Here is a 9,070-nt window from a genome sequence, read left to right on the forward strand (position 1 = left end):
GAACATGCTTCGTGACCGCCTCGTCGGTGGCCTGAAGGATGAGAAGCTGCAACGACGCCTCTACGCTAAGAAGAACCTAACGTTCCAGGTCGCTCTGGAGGAGGCCCTGGCAACGGAAGCTGCTGAGAGGTCGACGCAAGAGGCACGGCTGAGCCAGCCGTCCCAACCGAGGGTCCACCACGAAGACCTCACCAACGACTCGGGATCCGACAGGGAGGAGGTGCACCGAGTACAGCAGCGCACTCAAGCAGCCCACATACCACAGCTGCCTCGACGAGAAGGAGGGAACTGCGCAAGCTGTGGAGAAAGTCACGAGAGGAGGACCTGCCGTTTCCGCAACGCAGAGTGCAGGCAGTGCAGAAAATTGGGACACATCGCCCGGGTGTGTCGGGCTCGGCCCACCCGAAGCCAGGCATCAGATGACCAATCCAAGAGCCCCAGGTCCCGGGGCCCAACGCACCAAGGCAACTCGACGGAGCTCACAGACTTCCAGGTATACCAGTTGCCCCACCCCAACGTAGAGAAAATTTATGTAGAGGTACAGATAGAGGGGGCCCCATGCCGCATGGAGCTTGACACGGGTTCAACTCTATCCATAATCTCGGCAAGGACCTTAAGGAAACTGTGTCCTACTGGGGGTCCCAAACTCAGGCCGGCCCCATTCACCCTCCGGGACTTCCAGAAACGTAAGGTCCCCACAATGGGGGTGGGGACCTTCAGGGTGCAATACCGAGGGCGGACGCGGCAACTGGACTTGCTTGTGGTCAAGGGCCCCTACATTAGCTTACTGGGGTTGGCATGGTTTGGACCACTGGGACTAGCCATCACCGGGGTGAACCACATGAGCTTACAAGTGGACGTGGACGCCATATGCAAGGAGTTTCCGGGGGTTTTCGATGGGAAATTGGGACAGTATACGGGCCCCCCCATTGCTCTACAGCTTGACCCCGCAGTACGACCAGTCAGGCTCAAGGCCCGCCGGGTCCCATTCGCCCTGAAACCCCGTATAGACGAGGAATTGGACCGACTCGTGGAGCAAGGAGTGCTGGAGCCGGTGCCTAATGCCCCCTGGGAAACCCCAATCGTCACACCCGTCAAGCCTAATGGTTCGGTCCGCATCTGCGCAGACTACAAATGTACCATAAACAAGGCCCTCATGGCCCATGCATACCCAGTGCCAGTGGTCAGCCATGTCCTTGCCACCCTGGCTGGGTCGAAAATTTTTGGCAAGCTGGACTTGGCCCAAGCATATCAACAGCTGCCAGTAGATGAGGCCACAGCAGAGGCACAGACGATTGTGACGCACAGAGGAGCGTTCAGGGTAAAGCGGCTGCAATTCGGGGTCAGCGTGGCACCAGGCATATTCCAGAATCTAATGGACTCTCTCCTTAAAGGGATTCCTGGTGTCACCCCCTTCTTTGATGATGTGTTGATTGCCGGGCCCACACCAGAGGAGTTTGAGGACCGCCTCCGCACTGTTCTGCACCGTTTCCAGATGGCGGGTCTCAAGGTGAAGCGGGAAAAATGTCTACTAGGAGTGCCTCAAGTGGACTTTCTGGGATTTATGGTGGATGCAGAAGGGGTTCACCCGACTGGGGACAAGGTACGGGCCATTTGTGATGCCCCAGCGCCCAAGAACAAGACTGAACTTCAGGCCTTCTTGGGATTATTGAACTTTTACCATTCCTTCCTTCCCCACAAGGCGGCGGTAGCGGAGCCCCTACACAGACTCCTGGACAAGCGGGCCCCTTGGGTGTGGGGCCAGCGCCAGGAGGCCGCATTCCAGGCAGTCAAGGACTTGCTTGTCTCAAACTCGGTCTTGGCACACTTCGACGAGAGGCTGCCGGTGGTGCTAGCATGCGACGCCTCGCCCTATGGCATCGGCGCTGTCCTGGGACACCAACTCCCGGATGGAAGAGAGGTACCGGTAGCATACTTTTCCCAGACACTCAACGAAACCGAGCGGAACTACTCGCAAATCGACAAGGAGGGTCTGGCAATCGTGAAGGGAGTAAAAAAATTCCATGATTTCTTGTACGGGCGGCCCTTCACCGTGGTGACTGACCACAAGCCGTTGCTTGGCTTGTTTGCCCCCGAAAAGCAGACCCCCCAAGTGCTGTCTCCTCGCGTCCTCAGGTGGTCAATTTTCCTTGCCAGCTACCAGTATGCACTGATTCACCGCCCTGGAAAGGCGATGGGCCATGCAGACGCCCTCAGCAGGCTACCACTACCGGAAACAGGCCCCGACCCAGCACCTGCACAAGAGGTTATGAGCCTGGAGCTGCTTCCTGACCGCCCCATTCAGGCACAAGAAGTTGCACACCATTCCAAGAAAGATAGGGTCATCTCCCGGGTCCTGGACTGGGTGTGGAGGGGATGGCCCAGCCGCAGCCCCGGGCCAGAATTCGCCGGCTACACAACCCGCAAACATGAACTGTCAGCCCACAAGGGGTGCCTGTTATGGGGAAGCAGGGTCGTTGTTCCCCAGCCCCTCCGCAAAAGGGTCCTCACAGCCCTACACGAGACACACCCAGGGGTAGTAAGAATGAAGGCCCTTGCCAGGAGTTATGTGTGGTGGCCGGGGATCGACGGAGAGATAGAGGCCTGGGTCAAACACTGCCAGGCCTGCCAGGAATCCCGCCCAGATCCCCCAAGGGCCCCAGTCCAGTCCTGGGAGTCCGCCCGAGCACCATGGTCACGCCTGCATGTGGACTTCGCTGGCCCCTTTCAGGGGAAAACATTCTTCATAGTGGTGGACTCCTACACCAAATGGCTGGAAGTCGCACTGGTACCGTCCACTTCTACGTCCGCAGCCATCCGGGTACTACGCAGGCTGTTTGCAACCCACGGGCTCCCTGACACTCTCGTCTCAGACAACGGGACTGCATTTACATCAGGAGAATTTCAAACCTTCACAGTGCAGAACGCCATCCGCCACATCCGTTCGGCGCCATTCCACCCTGCCACCAATGGCCAAGCAGAACGCATGGTGCGGACCACCAAGGACACCCTTCGCCGCATGACGCAAGGGGATTGGGAGTACCGCCTTGCCACATTCCTTCTAGCACAGCACAGCACCCCCAGCTCAACGACTGGCCGGAGCCCCGCTGAACTACTAATGGGTCGGCGCCTTGCAATCAGATTGGACCGCCTTCACCCCGATAGAGCTCAGGATGAGGTAGTGGTGGGGGAAGGCAGGAACCCCCGGACCTTCGAGGCCCAGGACCCAGTGTACGCAAAGAATTTTGGGGCAGGCCCTGCATGGGTACCTGCCACAGTCACCAGGGTCACGGGCCCCGTGTCGTACGAGGTGCTAACAGATGGGGGGCAATGCTGGCGCCGCCACTGCGACCAGATACGGCGACGATTCCCGGGAGAAAACCAGGAGGAGGAGGACAGGTCAGAGGAGTCCCAAGGGAACAGTGGGGCAGTGAGGCCCATAGAGCAGCAGGGGCAAGCAGGAGAGGCAGAATCAGTAAATACAGAGAGGACCCGCGAGGCCGAAAGGACACCGGAACCAGAACCACGACTGAGCGAGCCGGTTGCGCCAGACCAAACAGCCCCATCCTTGGAACACGAGCCAGAACCTGAACCCCGGACCAGGGAACACCCCAGGCCGCAACGCACACGTAGGCCACCGGCGTACCTTGAGGACTATGAATGCGACCTTCCGGGCAGGACTGGAACTTAGAGGGGAGGGGTGTTATGTACTGAGTTGAATAGGATCCAAACTGCAGCAGTCTGATTGGTCCTAGAACAATAGGCTCCAAAAGGCAGCAGTCTGATTGGTCCTAGAACAATAGGATTCAGAATGCAGCAGTCTGATTGGTCCTAGAACAATGCAGCAGTATGATTGGTTAGCAGGAACCACCCAATCATGCTCCAGATAGAAGTGAATCCACAACCTGATTGGCCTACAGTAGAATCCTGGAATTAGCCAATCATGTGCAGCCCATTGTGTAAATAATGTATATAAAGCAGATACTTTGAGGGGACATTCATTCATTCCTCCTCACCACTATGAGCTGAATAAAGAGCATGAAATCACTTTGCGACTCTGAGTATATTTCACTCGCTTTCACTGGAACCTGCCTCCATCCATTCTTCTCTGACCATTGGTGGACTTAGGGGACTCAAAGTCCCTTGGGGAGTTGGGCAGCAAAAGACAACCCCTGATTTTTCCATAACAAAAACTCTAGGGATACCTTCTGCTGCCGTAGAGTGTACTGGCTGCCCCACTCACTGCTGTGTGAAGGATCCTTATGTGTGTGGCAAGAGGTTGATGTTGCTATTTCAACATGTGAGGGGCTCCATTGAGAGATTTTTTTATTATTATTGCTGATGAATTTTTGTTTTAAATTGTTCCACCAAAAAAGATAAATAAATAGATTTTACAAAAAGAAAATGGCATAAGAAGCATAATGAAAGGCCTGGGGAAAGGAAAGAGTTTTGGGCGGCCCCACAAAGATAACAGGGTAGTTGCCAGGCAAACCTCCCCAGAGAGAGCATTTCACAAATAAGGTTACACCACTGAAATTGCCTCTGCCACAAAGTTATGCAGCTTCCCACATGGGCTCCCCACCAACAATGATGCCTATATGTAGACAATGGGGTACGATCAGCGGTGCCCCTTTCTGCGCATGTTGCCCCTTCACAGGAGGAACGTCGCATTTCCACAGCATTCAAACTGCAATATTTTCTTTTCTTTTTTTCAATAATATTTTATTAAGTTTCTTTTCTTACAGTCAAAAATATATAGATTAAAGAAGAAAAAAAAAACACAGAAATATAAAAGAATATATAAAAAGTCCAACTTTCCATAATGTTTTTTAACAATCCAACTGGACTTCCCCACATCTTCCAAACCCTGCGTTCTTTGTAATAAAAACGTCAGCAATTTGTTACCTTGTTTCATAACTTACTGTATCTTTCAATTTATCATGTTTCTAGATTCACAATGTTATGTCCCAATTCTTATATATTTAAAATAAACATAATAAAATTGTTTCATAGTTCCACCTCTTATTTCTTCTACCTTAGTTTTCAATTCACCTAATCAAATTGCAGAAGCTAAAGTTTCCTAATCGTGCATTTTCTTAACATTCATACAACTTATAATATTTTTGCAAATAGTCCTTGAATTTTTTCCAGTCCTCTTCCATTGTTTCCTCTCCCAAGTCTCGGATTCTGCCAGTCATTTCAGCCAGTTCCATATAGTCCATCAACTGCGTCTGCCATTCCTCCAGCGTGGGTAAATCTTGTGTCTTCCAATACTTTGCAATGAGAATTCTTGCTGCTGTAGTAGCATACATAAAGAAGATTCTATCCTTCTTTAACACTTTCTGGTCCACAATGCCCAGAAGGAAGGCCTCTGGTTTCTTGGGAAAGGTATACCTAAATACCGTTTTTAACTCATTGTAAATCACCTCCCAGAAGGCCTTCACTTTTGGACAAGTCCACCAGAGGTGAAAGAATGTCCCTTCAGCCTCCTTGCATTTCCAACATTTATTGTCAGACAGGTGATATATCTTAGCAAGCTTGACTGGGGTCATGTACCACCGGTATATCATTTTCATAATGTTTTCCTTCAAGGCATTACATGCTGTAAATTTCATTCCGGTGTTCCATAACCTTTCCCAGTCCTCAAACATGATGTTGTGCCCAATGTCCTGTGCCCATTTTATCATGGCAGATTTAACTATCTCATCCTGTGTATTCCACTTAAGCAGCAAGTTATACATTCTTGAGAGTATCTTAGTTTTTGGTTCTAACAATTCCGTCTCTAATTTCGATTTTTCCACCTGGAACCCAACCTTTTTGTCTATTTTAAAAACCTCTTGAATTTGAGCATAATGTAGCCAATCTCGCACCTTATTTTTTAATTTTTCCAAGCTCTGCAACCTCCAATTGTCTCCAGTTTTTTCAATTATTTCCCAATATTTCGGCCAATAGGCCTCCATGTTGAGTCTTTTTTGAGCCTTAGCCTCCACCGGTGATAGCCACCTCGGGGTCTTACCCTCTAATAAGTCTTTATATTTTATCCAGACCATAAATATTGCTCTTCTGACAATATGGTTTTTAAACAGTTTGTGAACTTTAACCTTGTCATACCACAAATATGCATGCCAACCCAAAGCATTGTCAAACCCTTCCAGATCCAGGACATCAGTGTTCTCCAGCAAAAACCAATCCTTCAACCAGCAGAAAGCTGCAGATTCATAATACAACCTCAAGTCCGGCAGGGCAAACCCCCCTCTTTCTTTCAGATCAGTTAATATTTTAAACTTTATTTGGGGCTTTTTGCCCTGCCAGACAAACTTAGAAATATCCTTCTGCCACTTTCCAAAACATTCCACTCTGTCCACGATCTGTAGGGCCTGGAACAGAAATAACATTTTCGGCAATACATTCATTTTTATAGCTGCAATTTGACCCAACAAGGAAAGTTTCAATCTTGACCAAATTTCCAAGTCTTTTTTGATTTCCGACCAACATTTTTCATAATTATCTTTAAACAAATTCAAGTTTTTGGAGGTCAAGTGAACCCCTAGGTATTTCACTTTTTTAACCACACTTAATTCTGTCTCTTTCTGAAACTCATCTGTTTCTGTAGGTGTCAAATTTTTAGCTAAAACCTTAGTTTTTTGCTTGTTCAACTTAAATCCTGCCACCCGACCAAATTCATGAATCAATTCTAAAACTCAAATTCATGAATCAAACTGCAATATTTTCTACAAGGGCAATGAGATGTTGTTGTGATCGCTAGTGGGGGATTTATTTGGCATGCTTGGATGCAATAATGGGCTGGATGAGGGCCAATAAACTGATGCTTAATCCAGACAAGGCTGAGATGCTGTTAGCGGGTGATGCTTTTGTCTGGCTGAGTGGTGTGCAACCTGCTCTACATGGGGTCACACTCCCACTGAAGGAGCAGATTCGTAGTTTGGGGGTTTTCGTGGATCCATTGCTTGCACTCATTCTCACACACCGAGTTTGACTTTTTACTTGCCCTTTACTATAAGATCCCCAGGCAGATTACCACGGTTAAAAAATAATAATATCTAATATAATATAATATCAATAATAAAATATCAAAAACAGTCCCAAGAATAAGGGACTGTGTGTATGATGTCAAAGAGCAATGTAAAGAGCTGTGTCTTCAGCAGATGACAGAAACTACATAAGGAAGGTGCCAGAAGCACCTTTACAGAGAGGGAATTTCACAATTTAGTGTCTGCCACAGAGAATGTCTTCTTCTGAGCTGCCACCTCCTGAACTTCTGAGGGCAAGAGAAGTATCAAGAGCAGAGCTCAGCAACCTTTTTCAGCCATGGGCCGGTTCACAGTCCCTCAGACCATGTGGGGGGCTGGACTATATTTTTGGGGGGGAAATATGAACGAATTCCTGTGCCCCACAAATAACCCAGAGATGCATTTTAAATAAAAGCACACATTCTACTCATGTAAAAACACCAGGCAGGCCCCACAAATAACCTAGAGATGCATCTGCCTCATGAGACCAGGGCCCTGCAGGATCTGATTTCTTTCCGCAGGGCCTGGAAGACAGAGTTGTTCTGCGTGGCCTTTGGCTTGGAATCAACTTTATTCCCTCCCCCTCTTTCTTTTTTCCTTTCTCCTTCTGTGTTGGAACTCCTATTTGGGGACTTCCTTGGCTTTTTTTTCTGGCCCATGTAGGACCAGTCTGGGTAGTTAGCCTTGGTGAAGACTTGATGTTTTTATCCCCCCAAAAGTTTTTGATTGAGTTCCACTGAAATAAGGCTGCATTTTAATGTTTTAATGTTGCATTTTAATTTTGTTTTTTAAGCTGTATTCTAATCAATTGTTTTTATATTTGGGGTTAGCCGGTCTTGGCTGGGGAGGGCGGAGTATAAATAATTTTTTTTATTATTTATTATTATTTTAAATAAAAGGACACATTCTACTCATGTAAAAACACGCTGATTCCTGGACCGTTCGTGGGCCTTATTGAGAAGGCTATTGGGCCGCATCCAGCCCCCGGGCCTTAGGCTGTCTACCTCTGACCAAGAGCATCTTAACACCCAAGGGGATCTGTAGGGAAGGAGGCACTACATTATTTCGGCCTTTAAGCACCAATGGGAGCACCTTGAACTCATGGGTGTAGCCAAGGGAGACAGGGGGACAGTTGCTCCCCAAAATCAAGTAAATCAATAAAAATACTTAATTAACTGAGGTTCTTCTCCCCACAACATGAAGCCTGCCCCCACCCCAACGTAAATCCTGGCTGTGCCCATGTTTGAACTGCCAACCCTGAGGCACGGGTGGCGTTGGTGCTGCTGAGTACCAGCTCAGTTATAACCCCATCTGGACAGGGATAATTTGACTACAGCCTCTGGTTACCGGTACTTCAAGCTTCGACTTATCCGATGTCCCTTGAAAAGAGTTCAGAAGCTGCAACTAGAACACAATGTGACTTCCCAACGGTTGACAAGTTTCATTATTTTTTAAAGTCCACACAGTACCCCTCTCCAATGGGGGGGGGGGGGAATCGACCCTGATATTCCTAATCCCATGTTTGAATAGTTCAGACTGAACTGTGTTGTTGTTTTATTAAATTTGTATACCACCCTCCATCTAAGATCTCAGATCTTCACAGCATAAAAATACTATATAAAAATACACAATACATATTAAAAATAAGAACAAGGACCAAACCAAACCAAATCACAAACCCCTCTTCCCACCCCATTCCACAAACACATTTAAAAGGGTGTTATTCAGCCCAAGGCCTGCTTGAGGAACGTTTTCACCTGTAACCTAAAGGTGTATTATGAAGGTGCCAGGTGAGCCTCCCTATTAGTATTATTATCTGTTTAGTGTCAGTATCTAGAAGGGAGATTATATAAGCAGCGGTGGCTTTATGTGCTCAAAGTTCATGGAGTTTGGAATTCTTACTCGTATGTGAAGCCCACTAAAGCACTTCTGGCTTTCAGTTTTGTTTCCACATTTTGATCTGCAAGGTCTCCATGAAAAATCCAATTGTCAGTTCAAATTTCAACAGGTTCCAGTAAATTCATGTTGTTATCAGTTGT

This window comes from Podarcis erhardii, assembly GCF_964252035.2.
Source record: "Podarcis erhardii genome assembly, chromosome: 14".
NCBI classification, from domain to species: domain Eukaryota; kingdom Metazoa; phylum Chordata; class Lepidosauria; order Squamata; family Lacertidae; genus Podarcis; species Podarcis erhardii.